The following is a 22,078-nucleotide window of genomic DNA, read 5'->3' on the forward strand; positions in this document are numbered from 1 at the left end:
TTTTCCCCCTTTTTTCTCATAGTTAACCTTGTTCCTTATTTTTCTTATTGCATTTTTCCCATTTTTTTTTCTTCATTATTCTCCTTCTCTACCTTTTTCTCTTAGTGCCCTATCTGCAGATATTGGAGGTTTTCTTGTTTTTTTCTTATTATTTTTTCCCTTTTTTGCTTACTGATCCTGTGTGATTACATGGTGTATTTTTTGTCCATGTGCTTTTAGCTTTTTGGTGGTTATTCAATTGTAATTTTTGTCTGAGTGGGAGACAGCAACAGTGCCCATAAGATACAACTACACTCACATCTCCTACAACTTCATTTACTGATCGAGAGCCACCACCTCCTTCCCCATCAATGGTCCAATGATAAAAAACCACCAAGGAGAGACTAAATCACCGTTGGCTCCTTTTCACAAACAGTTAACAGAGATCTAAATACAACACAAGATGTCTCAGAGACAACAGATCATCACAATCCACACAAAGAAGAAAGGTAAAGTGGTAGAAACAAGGGAACAGGATACAGACCCAGAACACATCCCTGAGGAAGAAGCAGCATTGGAACTCTCTGATAAGGAATTCAAAGGAATTATATTTAGGTATCTTCAAAGGATTGAGAGACAGACCACAGAAAACACAGAGAAAACCCTAGAAGAATTTTGGAAGAAAATACAATAACAAAATGTCAAAATAAATGAAAAATTAGAAATGATTCTAAATCTATAGACAGAAATCCAGCAGATTAATATCTATATGGAGAAGGAGGCAGCATCAAGACTAGAGGAAGACTCATTAACAACCTGTATTAGGTAGGTGACACAATCTTGCTTGCTGAGAGGGAAGATCACTTGAAGCACTTACTGATCAAAATCAAAGACTACAGTTTTCTGTCTGGATTACATATCAACATAAATCAAAAATCCTCATAAATGGACCAATAAGCAACATCACAATAAATGGAGAAGAGATTGAAGTTGTAAAGGATTTCATTTTACTTGGATCCACAATCAACCAACACTCATGGAATCACCAGTCAAGAAATCAGCTGCTGTATTGCACTGGGAATATCTGCTACAAAAGACCTTTTTCAAGTGTTAAGGAGAAAATATATGACTTTGAAGACTAAGGTGTGCCTAACCCAATCCTGGGCATTTTCAATAACCACATATGCATATGACTAAAAGCTATACAATGGATAAAGAAGACTGAGGAAGAGGTGATGCTTGTGAATTGTGGTGTTGGCAAAAGAAAAAAAAAGAATACTGAAAATATCACAGACTGCCAGAAGAATGAACAAATCTGTCCTAGAAGAAGTACAGTAGAATGTTGTTTGGAAGCAAGATGGCCAGACTTTGTCTCATCTATTTTGGTCATATTGTCAGAAGGGACCATTCTCTGAAGAACAATATCATGCTTCATAGAATAGAGAGTTAGAAAAAAAGGGGGAAAGCTTCAACAAGATGGATTGACACAGTGACTGCAATGATGAACTCTAGCACAGCAACATTTGTGAGGATGGTGCAGGACCAGGCAGTGCTGCATTCTATTGTACTTAGGGTTGCTAAGAGTTTGAGCTGACTCAACAGCACCTAAAAACAGCAACAAAGATATTCTCAGGCAATAGGTTCAGGGGTTCATCTAGTATCCATGGCTCCAGAAAGTCTGAAGTCCATAAGAATCTGAAATTCTGTTCAGCATTTTACCCTTTTGATCATGCTTCTATAGATATTTCATCAATATATTCAGTAATATTAGATGAGCTCCATTCAGTTCTTCTGGTCTCATGGAAAAGGAGACAGTTGTTCAAGGAGGTAATTAGCCACACATTCCTTTTCCCACTTATATTACTGATTCTCTTTCCTCTGTTGCTCCAATCACATTAGAGATCAATTGTTGTAACTTGAATGGCCATTTGACAACATTTAAGACTCCAGGCACTAGACAACAAGATAAGAGGTAGAATAGAAGCACTAAATATGTTAATAGGACAATTAATTGGTATGTACTATGAAACCATTACCCTGAACCTGCAAACCAAGGAACCAAATCCTATCAGGTATTTGGTTGTACATAAGCAGTTTCATCAGCTACTCTCTTCTTTTTTTTTTTTTAAATTCTTGTTGTAAGTGTATCTATCATGCAAATTTTGCCAACTCCACTTTTTATAGGTGTAGAACTTGTTGACAACAATTATATTAATTGGCTGTGCAATCCTTAATCAATGTGATTTTTCTATCCATTTAACTTAAAGTTAGTACTCTATAAGCAATAGCCCTTCCTTTCTCACTCCCTCCCCTGACAACACTAATAAATATAATATACTTGCCTGTTCTTGTCTTTTTATGCAAGTGAGGTCATATTGTATTTGTCCTTTTGTTATCATCAACTTATTTCACTCATCATGTCTTCAGGATTCATCCATATTATGTGTATCAAGATTTCATTTCTCTTACTAGCTGAGTAATATTCCACTGTATGTAAAGGGTATAAGGTCAGCCAACTAAAATCATTTGGTCTCCTATACATAAGTAATGAGAAATCTGAAAGAGAAATTAGAGAAATGATTTCATTTATAGAAGCATTTAAGAGAATAAAATACCTTGGATTAAATTTAACCAGGGATACTAAATACTTATAATTGTACAAAGAAAGTTATAAAATACTGCTGAAAGGGATTAAAGAGAATTTAAATACATGGAAACATGTCCTGTATTCATGGATTGGAAGACTGAATATTTTTAAGATGTCAATACTACTTGTTATATACTGAATTGTGCCTCCCTGACAAATTTTTTACAAATTCTAACTCCTACAACTGTGGTTAAAATCTCATTTGGTAATGGGCTTTCTTTATTATGTTAATGAGGTAGTTTTAGTGTGTTGTTGTTATGTGCCATCAAGTCAGACCCGACTCATAGAGACCCTTCCTTGGGTTTCCAAGGCGGTATTACTACAGAAGTAGATTTCCTAATCTTCCTTCCGAGGAGTGGCTGGTGAGTTTGAACCACCAGCCTTCTGGTTAGCTGTCAAGTGCCTTAGGCACTATGCTACCAGAGCTCCTAGTTTTAGTGTAGACTGTGTTTAAAATTAATCTCTTTTGAGATATAAAAGAGCAGATTAAGCAAGGAAGCAAGTTTACTCCTAATCTTAATCTAAATGGGGGAAGATACATTCCAGACCACATGAAGATCACCAAGAACCAAGGAACAGATGCTGAAAAAAGGTAAGATCCTTCTTCCAAAGCCAACAGAAATAGAAAGGTTTCCATTAGAGCAGTTGCTCTGAACTGACACTTCAGCCTCTTAAACTGTGAGAAAATAAATTGCTATTTGTTACAGCCACCCATTTGTATTTCCGCTATAGCCACATTAGATAATTAATACATTACCCAATGCCCTATTTAGATTTGATGCAATCCTATTCAAAATTCCAATGGCATTCTTTAAAAAAAATGGAAAAACCAATCCTCAACTTTATATGGAACGATAAGAGGACCTGAGTATCTAAAGCAGTGTTGTAAAAGAAGAACAAAATAGGAAAACACACATTTCCTAAAGTTAAAGTATATTATACAGCTATAGCAATCAACCTGGAACTGATATAACAATAGAAGCATAGACCAGTGAATAAAATTGAAACTCCAGAGATAAATCCATACATCTATGGTCTACTGATTTTTGACAAGAGTGCTAAGTCCCTTCAATGAGGAAAGAAGAGTCTCTTTAATAAATGGTGTTGGGAAAATTGGATCTCCACATGTAAAAAATGAAACAGGATACATGCTTTATACCATACACAAAAACAAGTTAAAAATGGATTAAAGACTTAAATGTGAAAACTAAAACCATACAATTCTTGGAAGAAAATACAGGGACAACACTATTGTGACTAGCTTTTAACAATGGATTATACAACATAGTAACGAAAGCAAAAATAGCAAAAGAAAAATATCAATAAATAGGACCTTATAAAAATTAAAAACGTTTGTTCATCAAAAGACTTTAGCCAAAAAGTAAAGATGAGCTATCTGACTGGGATGGTGTCTTGGAACCCATATGTCTGACTGTTGTTCTTGTTAGGTGCCGTCAAGTTGGACCTGACTCATAGTGACCCCTCCTTGGGTTTCTGAAGCAGTATCACTACAGAAGTAGATTGACCCATCTTCCTTCTGAGGAGTGGCTGGCAGATTTGAACCGACAGGCTTCTGGTTGTTATTTTGCCGTCGAGTCGGCCCCGACTCATAGCGACCCCTCCTTGGGTTTCCGAGGCAGTATCACTACGGAAGTAGGATTGCCCAACCTTCCTTCCGAGGAGTGGCTGGTGGGTTTGAACCGCCAGCCTTCTGGTTAGCAGTCAAGTGCCTTAGCCACTATGCTACCAGAGCTCCCTGGGGCTTCTGGTTAGCAGTCATAAAACTTCTACAACTACAAAAAGTTTTAAAAAATTCATAAAATGGTCAAAGGACTTGAATAGACATTTCACTATAGAAGAATTCAAATGACTACCAAATAAATGAGAAAATGTTCAATGCCTTGGCCATCAATTACACACAAATCAAAATCACTATGAGATACCATTTCATCTTCACTAGATGACTAAGGACAGATTTCAGCAGAACTTCTGGAGTAAAAGAGACTAGGAACAAAGAAGGGGCTGTCCACTTCTCAAAGAATTGACCAGTAAAAACCTTATGAATAGCAGTGAAGCACTGTTTTATATATTAAATGAAAACTTTATGAACGGCCCTGAAACATTGTCTAATATAGTGCCAGAAGTTGAGAGCCACAGGTCAGAAGGACTCAAAATAGGACTGAGGAAGAGCTGACTCCTCAAAGTAGACTTGACCTTAATGACATAGATGGAGTAAAGCTTTTGGGACCTCCATTTGCTGATTGGACATGACTCAAAATGGGAAGTAACAGCTGCAAATATCCATCAGTATTTGGGAAATGGAATGTATGAAGTATGAATCTAGCAAAATTGGAAGTTACCAAAAGTGAAATGGAATGCATAGGGATTGATATCCTAGGCATTAGTGAGCTGACATGGACTGGCTTTGGCCATTTTGAATAAGACAACCATATGATCTACTATGCCAGGAATGACAGATTGAAGAGGAATGGTGTGGCATTCATCATCACAGACTGTATCAAGATCTGTCCTGAAGTACAATGCTGTCAGTGATAGGATAATAACCATATGCCTACAAGAAAGACCAGTTAATACTACTATTATTAAAATTTACACACCAACCACCAAAGCAAAAGATGAGGAAATTAAAGATTTTTACTAACTTCTGAAATCTGAAATTGGCCAAATATGTTATTAAGATGTATTGATTATTACTGGTGATTGGAATGTGAAAGGTGGAAACAAAGAAGAATCACTAGTAGTTGGAAAGTAGGGCCTTGGTGATAGAAATGATGCCAGAGATTATATGATAGAATTTCTCAAGACCAAATATTTACTCATTGCAAATATCTTTTTTCAACCATATAAATGACAGACCTCACCAGACATAATACGTGGGAATCAGATCAACTACATCTGTGGAAAGAGGCAATGGAGAAGCTCCTTATCTTCAGCCAAAACAAGGCCAGGAGCTGTCTGTGGAACACACCATCAACTGGTCATATACAAGCTCAAGCTGAAGCTGAAGACAATTTAAACAAATCCACTGGAGCCAACATATGCCCTTGATTATGTTGTTGTTGTTGTTACTGGGTGCCATTGAGTCAGCTCTGACTCATAGCAGCCCTATGTACAACAGAATAAAACACTACCTGGTCATGTGCCAGCCTCACGATACTTGCTATACCTGAGCCTATCGTTTCAGCCACAGTGTCAATCCATCTTGTTTAGTGCTTTCCCTTTTTCATTGACCCTCCACTTTAACAAACATGATATTTTTTTCCAGGGAATGGTCTTTTCTGACAACATGACCAAAGTAGGTCAAACAGTTTAGCCGTTCTCACTTCCAAGGAGCCCTCTGCCTTCAATTCTTCCAGGACAGTTTTGTTAGTTCTTTAGCAGTTCATGGCACTTTCCTTACTCTTCACCAACACTATAACTCAAAAGTATCACCTGTTCTTCGGTCTTCCTTATTCATTGTCAGCATTCACATGCACATGAGGTGATTGAAAATACCATGGTTTGGGTTAGGGGCACCTTAGTTTTCAAAGAGACATCTTGGCTTTTAAGCACTTGAAAGAGGTCTTTTGCAACAGATTTGCTAAGAGACATATGTCATCTGATGTCTTGACTGCTACTTTCATTTGTGGTGATTGTGGAACCAACTAATATGAAATCTTTGACAACTTCAACCTTTCTCCCTTTATCATGATGCTGTTTATCGGTCCAGTTGTGAGGATTTTCCTTTTCTTTATGTTGAGAAGTAATTCATATGGCAGACTATAATCTTTAATCTTCCACAGTAAGTGCTTAAAGTCATCCTTACTTTCAGCAAGCAATTTTGTCATCTGCATATCACAGGTTGTTAATAAGTCTTTCTCCAGTCCTGATGCCACATTCTTCTTCATTTAGTCCAGTTTCTCAGATTATTTGTTCAGCGTACAGATTGAAAAGTTACAGTGAAAGGCTACAACCCTGACACACTCCCTTCCTGATTTTAAACCATGCAGTATCCTCTTGTTCTGTTTGAACAGCCTCCTGGTCTCTGTAGAGGATCCTGATGAGCACAATCAAGTATTCTGGAATTCCCGTTTTTCTCAAAGTTATCCATAATCTGTTATGATCTACACAATAAAATGCTTTTGCACAGTCAATAAAGCATAAATAAACATCTTTCTGGTATTCTTTGTTTTGACCTAAGGTCCATCTGACATCAGCAATGATATTCCTTGTTCCACATCTTCTGAACCCATCTTGTGGTTCTGGAAGTTCTCTGTCAAGACACTGCTGCAACCATTTTTTAATTATCTTCAGCAAGATTTTACTTGCATGTGATACTGATATTGTTTGATAATTTCCACATTGTGTGGGATCGCCTTTCTTTGGAATGGGTACAAATATGCATCTCTTCCAGTCAGTTGGCCAGGTAACTTTATCTTCTAAATTTCTTGGCATAGACAAGTGATTGCCTCCAGTATGGCATTCATTTGTTGAAACATCTCAATTGGTATTCTACCAATTCCTGGAGTCGTTCTTTGCCAATTCCTTCAGTGCTTTGACTTCTTCCTTCAATACCATTGGTTCTTGATCACATGCCACCTCCTGAAATAGATGTGAACATCAATCAATTCTTTTTGGTACAATGACTGGGTATTCTTTCCATCTTCTTCTGATGTTTCCCGCATCATTCAATATTTTTCCCATAGAATGTTTCAATATTGCAAATTATGCCTTGCATTTTTTTTCCTCAGTTCTTTCAGCTTAAGAAATACCAAGCATGTTCTTCCCATTTGGTTTTCTAACTAGTTCTTTGCACATTTCATTATAATAATTGACTTTGTCTTCTCAAGTTGCTCTTTGAAATCTTCTCTTCAGTTCTTTTATATTGTCATTTCTTCCATTTGCTTTAGCTATTCTTCATTCAAGGTCAAGTTTCATAGTTTCTTCTGACATCCATTTTGGTCTTTTCTTCCTTTCCTGTCCTTTTAATGACCTTTTGCTTTCTTCATAGATGATGTTCATGCACAATTCTTTTGGTTTTCAGTCACTGGTATTCAATGTATCAAATCTATTCTTTAAATAGTCTCTAAATTCAGGAAACATATAATCAAGGTCATATTTTGGCTCTCATTCACTTGTTTTAATTGTCTTCAGCTTCAGCTTGAACTTGCATATGAGCAGTTGATGTCTGTTCCATAGTCAGCTCCTAGTCTTGCTTGTTTTGTTTGAAGATATTGAGCTTCTCCATTGCTTCTCTCCACAGATGTAGTCAATATGCTTCCTGTGTACTCCATCTGGCAAAGTCCATGTGTATAGCCATGATTTATGTTGCTGAAAAAAGGTATTTGCAGTGAATTAGTCATTGGTCTTTCAAAATTCTATCATGCGATCGTCAGTGTTATTTCTATCACCAAGGCCATGTTTTCTAAGTACCAGAGATTTGTCTTTGCTTCCAACTTTTGCATTCCAATAACCAGTGATAATCAACACATCTTGATTTCATGTTTGGTCAATTTCAGACTGCAGAAATTTGTAAACATCTTCAATTTCCTCATCTTTGGCTTTAATGTTTAGTTCATAAATTTGAATAATAGTAGCATTAACTGGTCTTCTTTGTAGGTGTATGGATATTATCCTATCATCGCTGACAGCCTTGTACTTCAGGATAGATCTTGAAACATTCTTTGTGATGATGAATGTCACACCATTCCTCTTCAATCTGTCATTCCTGATATGGTTGTCTGATTCAAAATGGCCAGAACCAATCAATTTCAGCTCACTAATACAAAGGATATTGATCTTTACATGGTCTATTTCATTTTTGACAACTTCCAATTTTCCTAGATTCATACTTAATGTATTCCATGTTCTGATTTTTAATGGATATTTCCAGCTGTTTCATCTCATTTTGAGTCATGCCAGCTCAGCAAATGGCGGTCCCGAAAGCTATACTCCATCCACACCATTAAAGTCAGCTCTACTCTGAGGAGGCTCAGATATAATTTTCAATCTGAGGGGCTCATTTTCCAGCAGTATATCAGATAATGTTTCAGGGCTATTCATACAATTTTCTAGTAATATCTCACATAGTGTTTCACTACTATTCATAAGGCTTTCACTGGCCAATTTTTTGAGAAGTGGATGACCCCTTCCCTGTTCTGAGTCTGTCTTATTCTGGAAGCACTGATGAAACCTATTCACCATGGGTGACCCTTCTGGTATTTGAAATATTGGTGCCATGGCCTCCAGCATCAAAGCAACACACAATTGACCACAGTACAACAAACTGACAGACAAGTGGTGGGACCATGATTACATCCCCCCTTGAATTTAGAGACCATCGAAGAATAGATTTGACATATTGAACATCAATGACCAAAAACAAGAAAAGTTGTGGGATGATATCAAGAACATCATCCATGAACAAAGCAAAAGTTCATTTAAAAGACAGGAAAGGAAGAAAAAATAATGGATATCAGATGAGACTCTGGAACTTGCTCTTGAATAGAGAGTAGCTAAAGCAAATGGAAGAAATGAGAGGATAAAAGAATTGAACAGCAGATTTCAAAGAGCAGTTTGAGAAGACATAGTCAATTGTTATAATGAAATATACAAAAACCTGGAGTTAGAAAACCATATGGGAAGAACACACTTGGCTCATTTCATTTCAACTCATTTCTTGAGTTGAAGTAACTGAAGAAAAAATTCAAGGCTTGAGTTCTAATATTGAAAGATTCTATGGGCAGAATATTTAATGATGCAGGAAGCATCAAAAGAAGATGGAAGGAATATACAGAGTCATTACCAAAACGAATTAGTCTTTATTCATCTATTTCAGGAGGTGGCAAATAATCAAGAACCAATGGTATTGAAGGAAAAAATCGAAGCTGAACTGAAGGAATTCACGAGCAACAAAGTTCCAGGAATTGACAGAATACCCACTGAGATGTTTCAGGAAAGGGAGACTGTGCTGGAGACACTTACTCATCTATGCCCAGAGATTTGGAAGACAGCCACTGGCCAACTGATTAGAAGAGATCCATATTTATACCATTCCAGAGAAAGGTGATCCCACAGCATGCTGAAATTATCAAACAATATCATCAATATCTCATGCAAGTAAAATCTTGCTGAAGATAACTCAAAAACTGTTGCAGCAGCAGTATATTGACAGAGAACTTCTAGAAATACAAGCTGGATTCAAAAGAGGATGTAGAATGAGGAATATCATTGCTGATGTCAGCTGAATCTTGGCTGAAAGCAAAGAATACCAGAAATATGTTTACTTGTATTTTATTGACTATGCAAAATCATTCAACTGTGGGGGTCATAACAAATTATGGACAACATTGAGAAGAATGGGAATTCCAGAACACTAAATTGTGCTGAGGATGAATCTGCACATAGACTCAAAGGCTTTTTTTGAACAGAACAAGGGGATACTGCATGGTTTAAAAGTAGGAAGGCAGTATGTTAAGGTTGTGTCCTTTCACCACACTTACTCAATCTGTAGGTTTAGTATATGACATACATGTTACATAGTATGTTTAGCATCTGGATTGGAGGAAGACTCATTAACAACCTGTGATATGCAGATGACACAATCTTGCTTGCTGAACATGAAGATGACTTGAAGCACTTATGCATGAAGATTAAAGACTACATATTGTAGTATGGATTACAACTCAATATAGAGAAAATGAAAATCTCAAAACTAGAACAATAAGCAGGATTACAATAAATGGAGAAAAGATTGAAGTTGTGAAAGATTTCACATGACTTGGTTCCACCTTCAAAACCAATGGAAGCAGCAGTAAAGAAATCAGATGGTATATTGCACTGGGCAAATCTGCTTCAAAAGATCTTTTTAATGTGCTGAAGTGCAAAGGTGTTTCTAAGGTGTGTTTAGCCCAAGCTATATTATTTTCAGTAGACTTATATGCATGTGAAAGATGGACAATGAATACAGAAGCCTGAAAAAAAGTTGATGTTTTTGGGTTGTGGTGTTGGTGAAGGATACTGAAAACACCATGGACTCTCAGAAGAACCAACAAATTTGTCCTAGAAGTGCAGCCAGAATGCTCCTTGGAAGCAAGAATTGCCAGACTTCATCTGACCTACTTTGGTCATTTTGTCAGAAGGGATCATTCCTTTGAGAAAGATATCATACTTTGTAAAGTGGAGAGTCAATGAAAAAAGGAAAAACCCCCAATAAAAGGGATTGACACAGTGGCTGCAACGGTGGGTTCAGGTATAAGACAGATTGTAAGGCTGATGCAGAATTGGGCAGTGTCTTGTCCTGTTATACGTAAGGTCTCTATGAGTCAGAGCTGACTGGATAGCATCTAACCACAAAAACAACAGGATGACTAAGATAAGCAAACAAATAAAACAAACAGAAAATAACAAAGTTGGGAAATATGGGGGAAAACTGGAACCAGTAACCACTGCTGATGGAAATGCAAATTTGTAGAGCCATTGTGGAAAATACTGTGAAGGTCCTCAAAAAATTAAAAGTAGAACTACTATATCAGCTGGAGTTCCTACTCCTAGGTAGATAGATACCCAAAAGACTTGAAAGCAAAGACTCAAACAGATACCTCTATACAAATGTTCATTGAAGAACAATTTACAATAGCTCAAAGGTGGAAACAACTTAAATGTCCATCAAAAGATGAATGGATAAACAAAATGTAGTACATAATCATTTATTCTTTATCACAATTAAAGTTATCTGGTTGTACCTAATAATTACTAGTAAGCAGCTAAAATTTTGAAACCAAGGAATTGAACAACTTAATAATACTGTTGACCTATAATACACTATAGGATTGTGTCTATTAAATTTGGAGAAAATAGTTTCCTTTTGCAAAGTGCTTGGCTTCACCTCGAGGACAAGTCTGACTACATTCACAATTGTTAACTCTCCTTGCCACACTAGTTTAGGGAGAGGTGAATTTTCCTATCCACATCAGATTTGGGCTATCCTATTTTTCCCAAGAATATGCTGCTATTTTTAAGACTATCCAAATATTCTTAAGTTTATATTAATGTTCCTAAAGGTACTCTACTGTTCATAATCATTACAACCATTTATAAGTCTCTAACACTATTTATAAGGATGTTCCATTCTTCATATACTGAAGATATTAAGTTTAAAGGTTGAAATATTACATGTTGTCATTATTGTTAGGTGCCATCGAGTCATCTACGACTCATAGCAACCCTATGCACAGCAGAACGAAACTCCACTGGGTCCCGCTCCAGCTCCGCTATCCCTGCTACACTTGAGCCCATTGCCACAGCCACTGTGACAATCCATCTTGTTAAGGACCTTTCCCTCTTTTGTGGACCCTCCACCTTACGAAGCATGACATCCTTCTCCAGGGAATGGTCCCTTCTGACAACATGACCAAACTAGGCAAGACAAAATCTGGCCATTCTTGCTTCCAAGGAACATTCCAGCTGTACTTCCGCCAGAACAGATTATTTAGTTCTTTTAGCAGTATATGGTACTTTCAGCATTCTTCGCCAGCACCACATCACAAAAGTACCAATTCTTCTTCAGTCTTCTTTTATTCATTGTGCAGCTCTCATGTGCATATAAGGCAATTGAAAATATCAAGGCATATTTTAGTCCTCAAGGAGACATCTTTACTCCTTAGCACTTGAAAGAGGTACTTTGCAGCCTTCTTGCTCAGTGCCATACGTTGTCTTATGTCCTGACTTCTGCTTCCATTGGCATCGATGGTAAAACCATGTATTGTGAAGTCTTTGACAACTTCAATCTTTTCTCCATTTATCATGAGATATTAAATAGGTGATTTATTTGGGGACATGATCTATCAGTTCAAGTGTTGCTCCATGGGGAATTAATTCACTTGGACCTCCAGGCTTGAGGTTCCCCTGAGTCAACAAGACTATGAGGTCCAGAGTAAGATCCATGCAATCCAACTGAGGAGAGGTATTTCAAGCTAACCCTGTATGAAACTGGTCACCAGAGCAAAGGCTGGAGCCACAGGTGGACAGAAATAACATGCAATTTTGCAGTATACAAAAGGTGTCCAATATGCTGCTATGACTTTTTAAGTTTTTATACTAACTCTTTCTAAGGTAAGCTTGAAAATATAGTCAATTCAAAGCTATCCACTACCCTCTCCTTAAGTTGTTGTTGTATTTGTTAGCTGTCATTGAGTTAGCCCATGGTGGCCCCACATACAACAGAACAAAACGATGCCAGTCCTACACCATCCCCAAGATCAGTTGTAGATTGTGATCTACAGTGGTCACATCATCTCTAGTTCTTAGACTTGAATCAATGGCCTGCCTGTTGTCTGCTATTCTTGAGATTCTTGCCTTCACAACCTGCTAGCCATTAATCTGCTATCCTGCTTGCCAATATTGAGTTTGTCCACCCCTGCAGCTGTGTGAGTTAGGAGAAGCCTCCGGCTTGCTCCTGTAGGCCTGGATGGCAGAGCTGAAGCCCAAGGTCAAGGGGCTTCCACACAGCTCCTGGAACTGGCACTCTGAATTCAGACTTCTAACCTCCTAAACTGTAAGTGAATAAAGTCGTTTGTTAAAGCCATCCACTCTTGGTATTTTTGTTATAGATGCACTATGTTGTTATTGTTGTTATGTGCCGATGAGTCAGACCTGACTCATAGGGACCCTTCCTTGAGTTTCCAAGGCAGTATCATCACGGAAGTAACTTGTCCAACCTGCTTTCTGAGGAGTGGCTGGTAGGTTTGAACCGCCAGCCTTCTGGTTAGCAGTCAAGTGCCTTAGGCACTAAGCTACCAGAGCTCCTAAATGCGCTATAGAACTGGGAAATAATTTTGGTTGCATTAAATTCCTCTATCAGAAGAGCAAGTTGGGTTGTCAATGGCTCAGTCTCAGCAATTATTTTCTCCAAAGGATCATGTGAAATCATTTAAGCCAAATTTAGGCTTAATATTATAAAGTAGGAAAGGAGATTTCCTTTCATGTTCATGTTTTGCCTTACCAAAGGAAGATTTGAGATGAGTGATATCCATAAAATATAACAAACAGCTCACTGCCATTGAGTTAATTCCAACTCATAGTGACCCCCACTAGGTTCCCAAGGCTGTAAATCTTTACCGAAGTAGATCGTCTCATCTTTCTTCCACGGAATACCTGATGGGTTCGAACCACTGACCTTTTGTTTAGCAGTCAAATGTCTTAATCACTATGCCATCAGATCTCCTTTCCATAAGATATGCTGTTGTTGTTGTTATGTGCCGTGGAGTTGGACCCGACTCATAGCGAACCCTCCTTGGGTTTCTGAGGCAGTATCACTACGGAAGTAGATTGCCCTATCTTCCCTTCTGAGGAGTGACTGGTGGCTTTGAACTGCCAGCCTTCTGGTCAGCAGTCAAGTGCTTTAGGCAGACTTGAAAAGGTAATCTATTCCTTGTTTTGTATTTTGTTTCCCTAGTGGAAGGGTAAGATAAAAAGTTACAAATCTTGGCACTCCACTTCTCATGTAGATTACTAATATCTTATTTATGTTGGCAAATTCCAATCTATGTCATCTGGCTCTTGTCAGTCATAGAACAAAAAAAAAAAAAAAAAAAGCTTGGTTGCACTCCAGTGTTACGAAAGGGCATTCCTACATCTTAACAACTAGGTATCCAAAGTATAATAGAAAAACAGATTAAAAAAAAAAAAAAAAAATCTCCTGGCTTATGTAAGAAACTGTAAAGTGACACTTATAATATTCTAGTAATGCAAGAGAAAATGCCCAAGATATTTGAAGCTGCAGAAAGCATTCCTATTAAAGAAAATAACTAGAATTCTACTAGAAATTAAATAATTATGGAAGTCTTTTAATGCTTATCAAGGTGACTTTTGCTCATTGGATTTGATTTTCTATGTCCTCTAATAGCCTTACAGCTGTTCAATGGTTCCTTATAGAGTCATTTACACAAAAAAGGAATAATAGAATTGATAACAACAATAGCCTAAATACATATTTAGAATTGAAATTCTGGAAATCTTAACACTTTCAACATTATCCTCAAGATACGGCAAAAGTCCATAGTTCTCAAAATATGTAGAGTTATAATGCCTTTTCTAGATGTTTCTCAGAAGGAAGATTTTTAAAGTGTACTCAATGAAGTAGGAATCTAATGTACAATAGCTTTATATTAGATGTTCTCTATTCGAGTCTCTTAAAGTAATGTATTATGCTTTTGCTTATAAAAGAGCAATAAGCACTGCTCCTGTTTTACCATTTTCACATGCCTTTATAGGCAATAACAATTATAGGTTTCTTCACATGATCATATTTAAATATAAGCAACTTACTGTTTGGGGATTCAAGTGTATTATTATGCTGAAACAAATGCTCTCATTGGATTTAATGAAATCTACACACACACGTGCTTGGGAAATCATTACAATTAAGGTGAACTCAAATAAAGCAGAACACAATTATTAGGTTTATTTCCTAAAATAAAATTAGTCTCTCTAAGAGTAATAAGCATGGTAACTCTGACATAATAACTTGATCAAAAAATTCTTCTTTTGTACATTGGTAAGGGAGGCTTTTAATTAATTTTTTGTACACCTTTCCTACCTCTTTGCTGTTATTTGCAACATCATATTGGTTCTAATCTTGTCATCATGAAATAACTCCTGCATTGTTGTTGCTCGTGTTAAGTGCCAGCAAGGCTGTCTTGGGATCATAGTGTGCCCAAGTACAACAAAACAAAACACTGCACAGTCCCACGCAATCCTCAGTTTTGCCATGTCTGAGCTCCCTGTCACAGCCACTGTGTCAATTCTTCTTGAGGGTCTTTCCCTTTTTCTCTAAACCTCTACTTTACCTATTATGATGTCTTTCTCCAGGAACTATTACCTTCGACAGCATGATCAAAATATGAGAGATGAAATCTGGCAGTTCTCATTTCTAAGGAGCATTCCAGCTGTACTTCCTCCAAGGCGGATTTGTTTGTTCTTCTAGCAGTCCATGCTACATTCAATATTCTTTGCCAATATCACAACTCAAATGCATCAATTCTTCTGTGGTCTTTCTTGTTCACTCTCCAGGTCTCACATGCATATGAGGCTATTGCAAATACCATGGCTTTGGTCAGTTACACCTTAGTCTTCAGAGTAACATCTTTGTTCTTAAATGCCTTAAGTGTTCTTTTGTAGAAGATTTGCCCAAGGCAATATGTTGTTTGATCTCTTGATTGCTACTTCCATGGGCATTGATTGTGGAACCAATCAAACTGAAATCCTTAACTACTCCAATCTTTTCTCCATTTATCATGACATTGCTTTGGAAGATGTTTTTTCTTTGTGTTGGGATGCAATCCATACTGAGACTGTAGTCTATGAGTTCACAAGTAAGTGCTTTAAGTCTTTTTCACTTTCAGAGAACAAGTTTGTGTCATCTGCAAATTGCAGGTTGTTAATGAATCTTCCTCCAAATTTCATGCCACATTCTTCTTCATACAGTCTAGCTCCTCGGATTATTTGCTCAGCATACAGATTGAATAAGTGTGGTGAAATGATACAATCCTGATGCACATCCTTCCTGATTTTAAACCACACACTATCCTCTTGTTCTGTTTTAATGACAGCTTCTTGATCTACATACAGGTTCCTTAGGAGCACAATTTATTGTTCTAGAATTCCCATTCTTCTTAATGCTACTCATAATTAATTATGATCCACAAAAACTGAATGCCTTTGCATAGTGAATAAAACACAGGTAAAAATCTTTGTGGTGGTCTTTGCTTTCAGTCAAGATCCATATAACATCAGCAATGACATGCCTCATTCCATGCCCTCTTCTAAATCTGGCTTGAATTTCTGGCAGTTTCCTCTCGATGTACTGCTGCAACTATTTTTGAATTATCTTCAGCATTATGATACTCTTTGATAATTTCTGCATTCTGTTGGATCATCTTTCTTTGGAATGGGCACAAGTATCTATCTCTTCCAGTGGATTGGTCAGGTAGCTCTCTTCCAAATTTCCTGGAATAAATAAATGAACACCTCAGTGCTCCATTCACGTATTGAAATGTCTCAAGTGGTATTCCATCAATTCTTTGAGCCTTGTTTTTTGCCAATTCCATCAGCACAACTTGGACGTCTTCCTTCAATACCATTGGTTCCTGATCATAACCTACCTCCTGAAATGGTTGAATGTTAATCTCTTCTTTTCGGCACAGTTATTCTGTGTATTTCTTCCATCTTCTTTTGATGCTTCCTTTATCAGTTAATATTTTGTCCATAGAATCTTTCAATATCATAACTCAAAACTTGATTTTTTTTTTCAGTTCTTTCAGCTTAAGTTTTGCCAAGCATGTTCTTCTCTGTTGATTTTCCAACCACAGGTCTTTGCATATTTCATTATAAAACTTTACTTTGTCCTGCCTTTTGAAATCTTCTGTTCAGCATTTTTAGTTAATTATTTCTTCCATTCCCTTTAGCTACTCTCTGTTCTAGAGCAAGTGTTAGAGTCTCTTCTGACATCCATTTTGGCCTTTTCTTCCTTTTCTGATTTTTATGACTTTTTGCTTTCTTCATGTATGATGTCTTCAATCTCATCCCACAACTCATCTGGTCTTTGGACATTGGTGCACGATATGTCAAAATTATTCTAAAGACAGTCTCTAAATTCAGGTGAGATGTACCCAATTTAATATTCTGGCTCTTGTGAACTTGTTTTAATTTTCTTCAGCTTAATCTTAAACTCAAATATGAGCAAAGGATGGTCTGTTCCACAGTTGGCCCCTGGCTTTGTTCTGGCTGATGAAGCATGTGTGATCATTTATGTTGTTTAAAAAGGGGATTTTCAATGAATAAGTCACTGATCTTGCAAAACTCTACCATATAATCTCCAGCTTCAATTCTGTCACCAAGCCATGTTTTCCAACTACCAAAGCTTCTTGTTTGTTTCCAACTTTTGCATTCCATTCACCAGTAATTATCAACACATCTTGCATATTTGGTTAATTTCAGGCTGCAGAGGTTGGTGAAAATTTTAAATCATCTGTAGCTTTAGTGGTTAGTGAATAAATTTGAATAATAGTCATATTAACTAGTCTTCTTTGTAGACATATGAATATTATCCTTTAACTGACAGTATTGTGCTTCAGGATAGATCTGGAAATGTTCTTCTTGAACATGAATGGGACACTATTCCCCATTCATTTGTCATTCCCAATATAGATAACCATATGATCATCTAATTCAAAATGACCAAGACTAGTCCATTTCAGCTCACTAATGAGTAGGAGATTGATGTTTATGTGTTCCATTTCATTTTTGACAGCTTCCATTTTCCTAGATTCATACTCCATAATTTGACATTCTGATTATCAGTGGCTGTTTGCTCACATTTTGAGTTGTATCAAATTAAGGTTCAGAGAGTTCTACTCCAACTTTGTAATTAAGATCAACTCTACTTTGAGGAGACAGCTCTTCCCCAGTCATATGTTTAGTCCATTCTAAACTGAACGACTCATCTTTCACTGCTATATGTCAGACTATGTTTCTTTGCTTTTCATAAGGTCGTAAGTGGCCAAGTTTTCAGAAGTGGACCTGGAGACATCTTTCTTCCTAGTCTGTCTTTATCTGCAAGTTCTACTGAAAGCTGTTCATCATGAGTGATACTGCTGGTATTTGAAATACCAGTGGCATATCATCCAGCATCATAGCAACACACAACCACCACAGTAGGACAGACTAACAGATGAGTGGGTGAAATCACCAGTTTTCCATCTACAGTCTTCTTGATATAAGTGTTTAGAAGGGAATGTGGAAAAATGAAGAAATGGCTGTAGAAAGAGTACATGTCAGTGTACATTTACATGATCCTTGGTGAAAAGCTGTGAACAAATTCACGCAATGGACCACTACCATTTCAGAATGGAAACTACTAAATGAAATGTCTCTCACTGCAGGTGCCTACAAGCCTAGGCATCAAATTCCTTCAGAGCAGGGTTAATTGTTTTGCTATATCATTTGCATTATTTCCCCGGAATCAGTCTGGTTTTAAAACCTTAGCAGAGTTCTAGTTCAAGATGACAAGTCATGCACACATATCTATGTGTCTTCTTTGCGTAAATCATATTTAAAAAAATAGAATATTCCATATATGCAAACAATATGACTATACATGGACCCTATGTCATTCATATATTGTGTGTGTGAAATATTCTATCTTTCCAATATGTGTAAAAATACATATTTTAATATGAGCATACACACTCACCTATACATACATGTATATTGACATATATATCTATACTATAATGTGTATTCTGCCCAAAAATAACAAATATTTTAGCAGAATGGAAATTCCTGGGAAGTCCTAGATCACAGAAAACAAATGATTAAGATTTACCAAAAGCACAGAGTCACAAAATCCATGATCCAAAAAAGTAGTGGTTGGACAATTTCTTGTATTCAACCTTACATTCTGTAAAATGCCCATGAGTGAAACCACCATACAACTGCCAAGAAAACCCAGTTTGGTAACTAAAATAACCAATCTAATTCTCAGTCGTGTGGTAAAGAGGGAAATGTAGAGGAAATAAAAATAATTAATGGATCAGTAGAAAACATGAAATAAGTCAAATACATATTTTTAGAAGTATTAAAGTTCATCAAGAAAAAAAGATACAGCTTTAGAAAAGTAAAAATCATTGAACGTGAATGTTCATGGAAGTGAAAAATTAATTGTCAAAATCTTCCTTACAGAAACATTCTTAATGATATATGTGGACATTTCCCCTTCCAGGAGATAGAGCTTGATTACTGCCCCCTTTTCCTTGACTTTCCCTAGACTTGTCGACTTTCTCCCAAAGACTAGAGTGGGAAAGGGAAAAATAGTAACTTGACAGTGGAGAAATCTTGAGCACATCACCTTAGCCAAATGTTGAATGTTGTATGTCATATAGTTGTTGTTGTTGGGTGCTGTTAAATTGGTTCCTACTCATAATGACCCTGTGTACAACAGAATGAGACACTGCACAGTCCTGCACCAGCCTCACAATCCTTGCTCTACCTGAGCCCATTGATGCAGCCACTGTGTCAATCCATCTCATTGGGGGCCTTCCTCTTTTTCACTGACCATCTACTTTACCAAGCATGATATCCTTCTCCAGAGAGCAGTCCCTTCTCATAACATGATCAAATTAGGTGAGACGAAGTCTGATCACTCTGCTTCCAAGGAGCATGCTGGCTGTACTTCTTATATTTTGTATTACATCACCTATAGTGTTATGCAACTATTATATAGCCCCTGATAAGATATGTCAAGAAGGGTACTTCATCTATGTGAAGTGCTTTCCAAAACTTATAACCTAATGAATATTATATGAAAAATAAAATATCAGACACATCCAAGTATTCTGACATTCTGAAGAGCTCCTGGTCTATACTCTTCAACAATGTCAAAAGTCATGAAAAACAAAAAATGATTGATAACACTGCCATTAACCAGAGTAAACTGGGAACACATAACACCAAAATACAATTTAGTATCAAAGATTGAATTCTGAAACAGAAGAAAGGTATTAGTGTAACATCTGTTGAAATTCAACCAAAATCAAGATGTTAACAATGGATAAACTGTGTAAGGGTTATACAGAATGTCTATTTACTATCTTTCCAACTTTTCTGTAAATCTAAAACTATTCAAATTAAAAAGATCATTATTTTCTATTGCTAAATAAAGTTAGTGAATTGTCTGAATCATAGAAAAGAGAATTGAAACATGGGATAGAGATCCAGAATATCATTGCACAGTTTTTAAAAGATCCAAAAAATGAGAAAAGAATCAATGGATATGAAAAGACAAGCCATAAATTAATACTAGTATATAGTAATGTATAAAATAACAGAAAAAAAGGATAGAATTTAAACATCCAGACATTGATGACTGACCTTTTTATGCTGAAGCATAAAGTGAAAATTTTCCAGAGTGGAAACAACTGAAGCAACATTAACAACATAAAATATGGAAATCAAGCATGACAGACACATAGTTATGACCCACTATGCCTAAGACATTTGACTGTTAACCAGAAGGCTGCTGATTCAAACCCACCAGCCACTCCTCAGAAGGAAGATGGGGCAACCTACTTCCGTAGTGATACTACCTTGGAAACCCAAGGAGGGGTCACTATGAGTTGGATCCAACTTGATGGCAGTGGATATGAAGACAATCCACCATTCATCTGTCAGTTTGTGGTACGGTGGTGGCTTGCACACCTTTTGCTGTGATGCTGGAAGCTGTGCCACTGGTATTTCAAATATCACCAGGTGGACAATGAATAAAGAGAACACAGAATAATTGGTACATTTGAATTAAGGTGTTGACAAAGAATATTGACTATACCACAGACTGCCAAAAGAATGAAAAAAAAAATCAGTCTTGAAAGAAATAAAGTCAGAATGCTCTTAAAAGGGAGGATGGGCACATTTTGCCTCTCATACTTTCATGATGTTATGAGGAGGGACCAGTCCCTGGAGATAGATATCATGTTTAGTAAAGTAGAAGGTTAGAGAAAAAGAGGAAGACTGTCAACAAGATGCATTAACACACTGGCTGTGACAATGGGTTAAAGCACAGCAATGATTGTGAGGATGGCTGAGGAGCAGGCAGGGTTTTGTTCCATTGTATATATGGTTGTTATGAGTTGAAACTGACTCAACAGCACCTAACAACAACAACAATGAAGACAACAGAGTAATGCTGTAATTATACTGAATTTCATACTCAGCCAGATTTTCAATTAAATGTGAGCATAAAATAATTTGTAGACATTTAAGGGTATACTAACTTTAAAAACCACAGAACTTATGTGATAGAATTACCAAAGTGTCCAACAGCAAAGCTGAAAATGGTACAAAATAATAATAATAATAATCTGTTATCTAAGAAATGGTTGCTTTTGAAAGATTTCCAAAGACAATGAAGAGAGGCAAAAAAGAAATTGAGAGAAAATTCATTAAACCTTGACAGTTGGAAAATCCTCACATGGGCAGCACCAACTGGGTGACTGCCCTCTGAGTCTCAGTACAGTAATTGCTTGTATAATAAATAACATTTTCTTAATTATATAATGAAAAGTTTTTAACTGAATTTTATTGTTTTTTTTAGACTCAACTGATAGTTAATATACTAAAAACTTAATTATACTTAGGGAACAGAATAAAATACTTAAGTATCTTCAAATTGTAAAAGTAAGAAGTTGCCAGAGAATTTTAAGATTGTTTTGTTATCAGATCAGGTACATTAGCACCCTGGCTTCCTCTCTAATTTGTCTATGTAACCTTTATAAAGTTATTTAACCTTTCTAAATCTCTATGAGGAGCTCTGGTAGCATAGTGGCTAAGACACTTGCCTGCTAACCAGACGGCTGGCGGTTCAAACCCACCAGCCACTCCTCGGAAGGAAGATTGGGC

General features: G+C 36.8%; 1 pseudogene; it reads left to right on the top strand.

Annotated features, from left to right (window-relative positions):
• Nucleotides 1-22,078, top strand: part of LOC103213805 — a 155,685-nt pseudogene that overhangs the window by 94,908 nt on the left and 38,699 nt on the right.

This window comes from Orycteropus afer, unplaced genomic scaffold (genome assembly GCF_000298275.1).
Source record: "Orycteropus afer afer isolate SDZICR_OR568_19922 unplaced genomic scaffold, OryAfe1.0 scaffold00017, whole genome shotgun sequence".
Classification (NCBI taxonomy): domain Eukaryota; kingdom Metazoa; phylum Chordata; class Mammalia; order Tubulidentata; family Orycteropodidae; genus Orycteropus; species Orycteropus afer.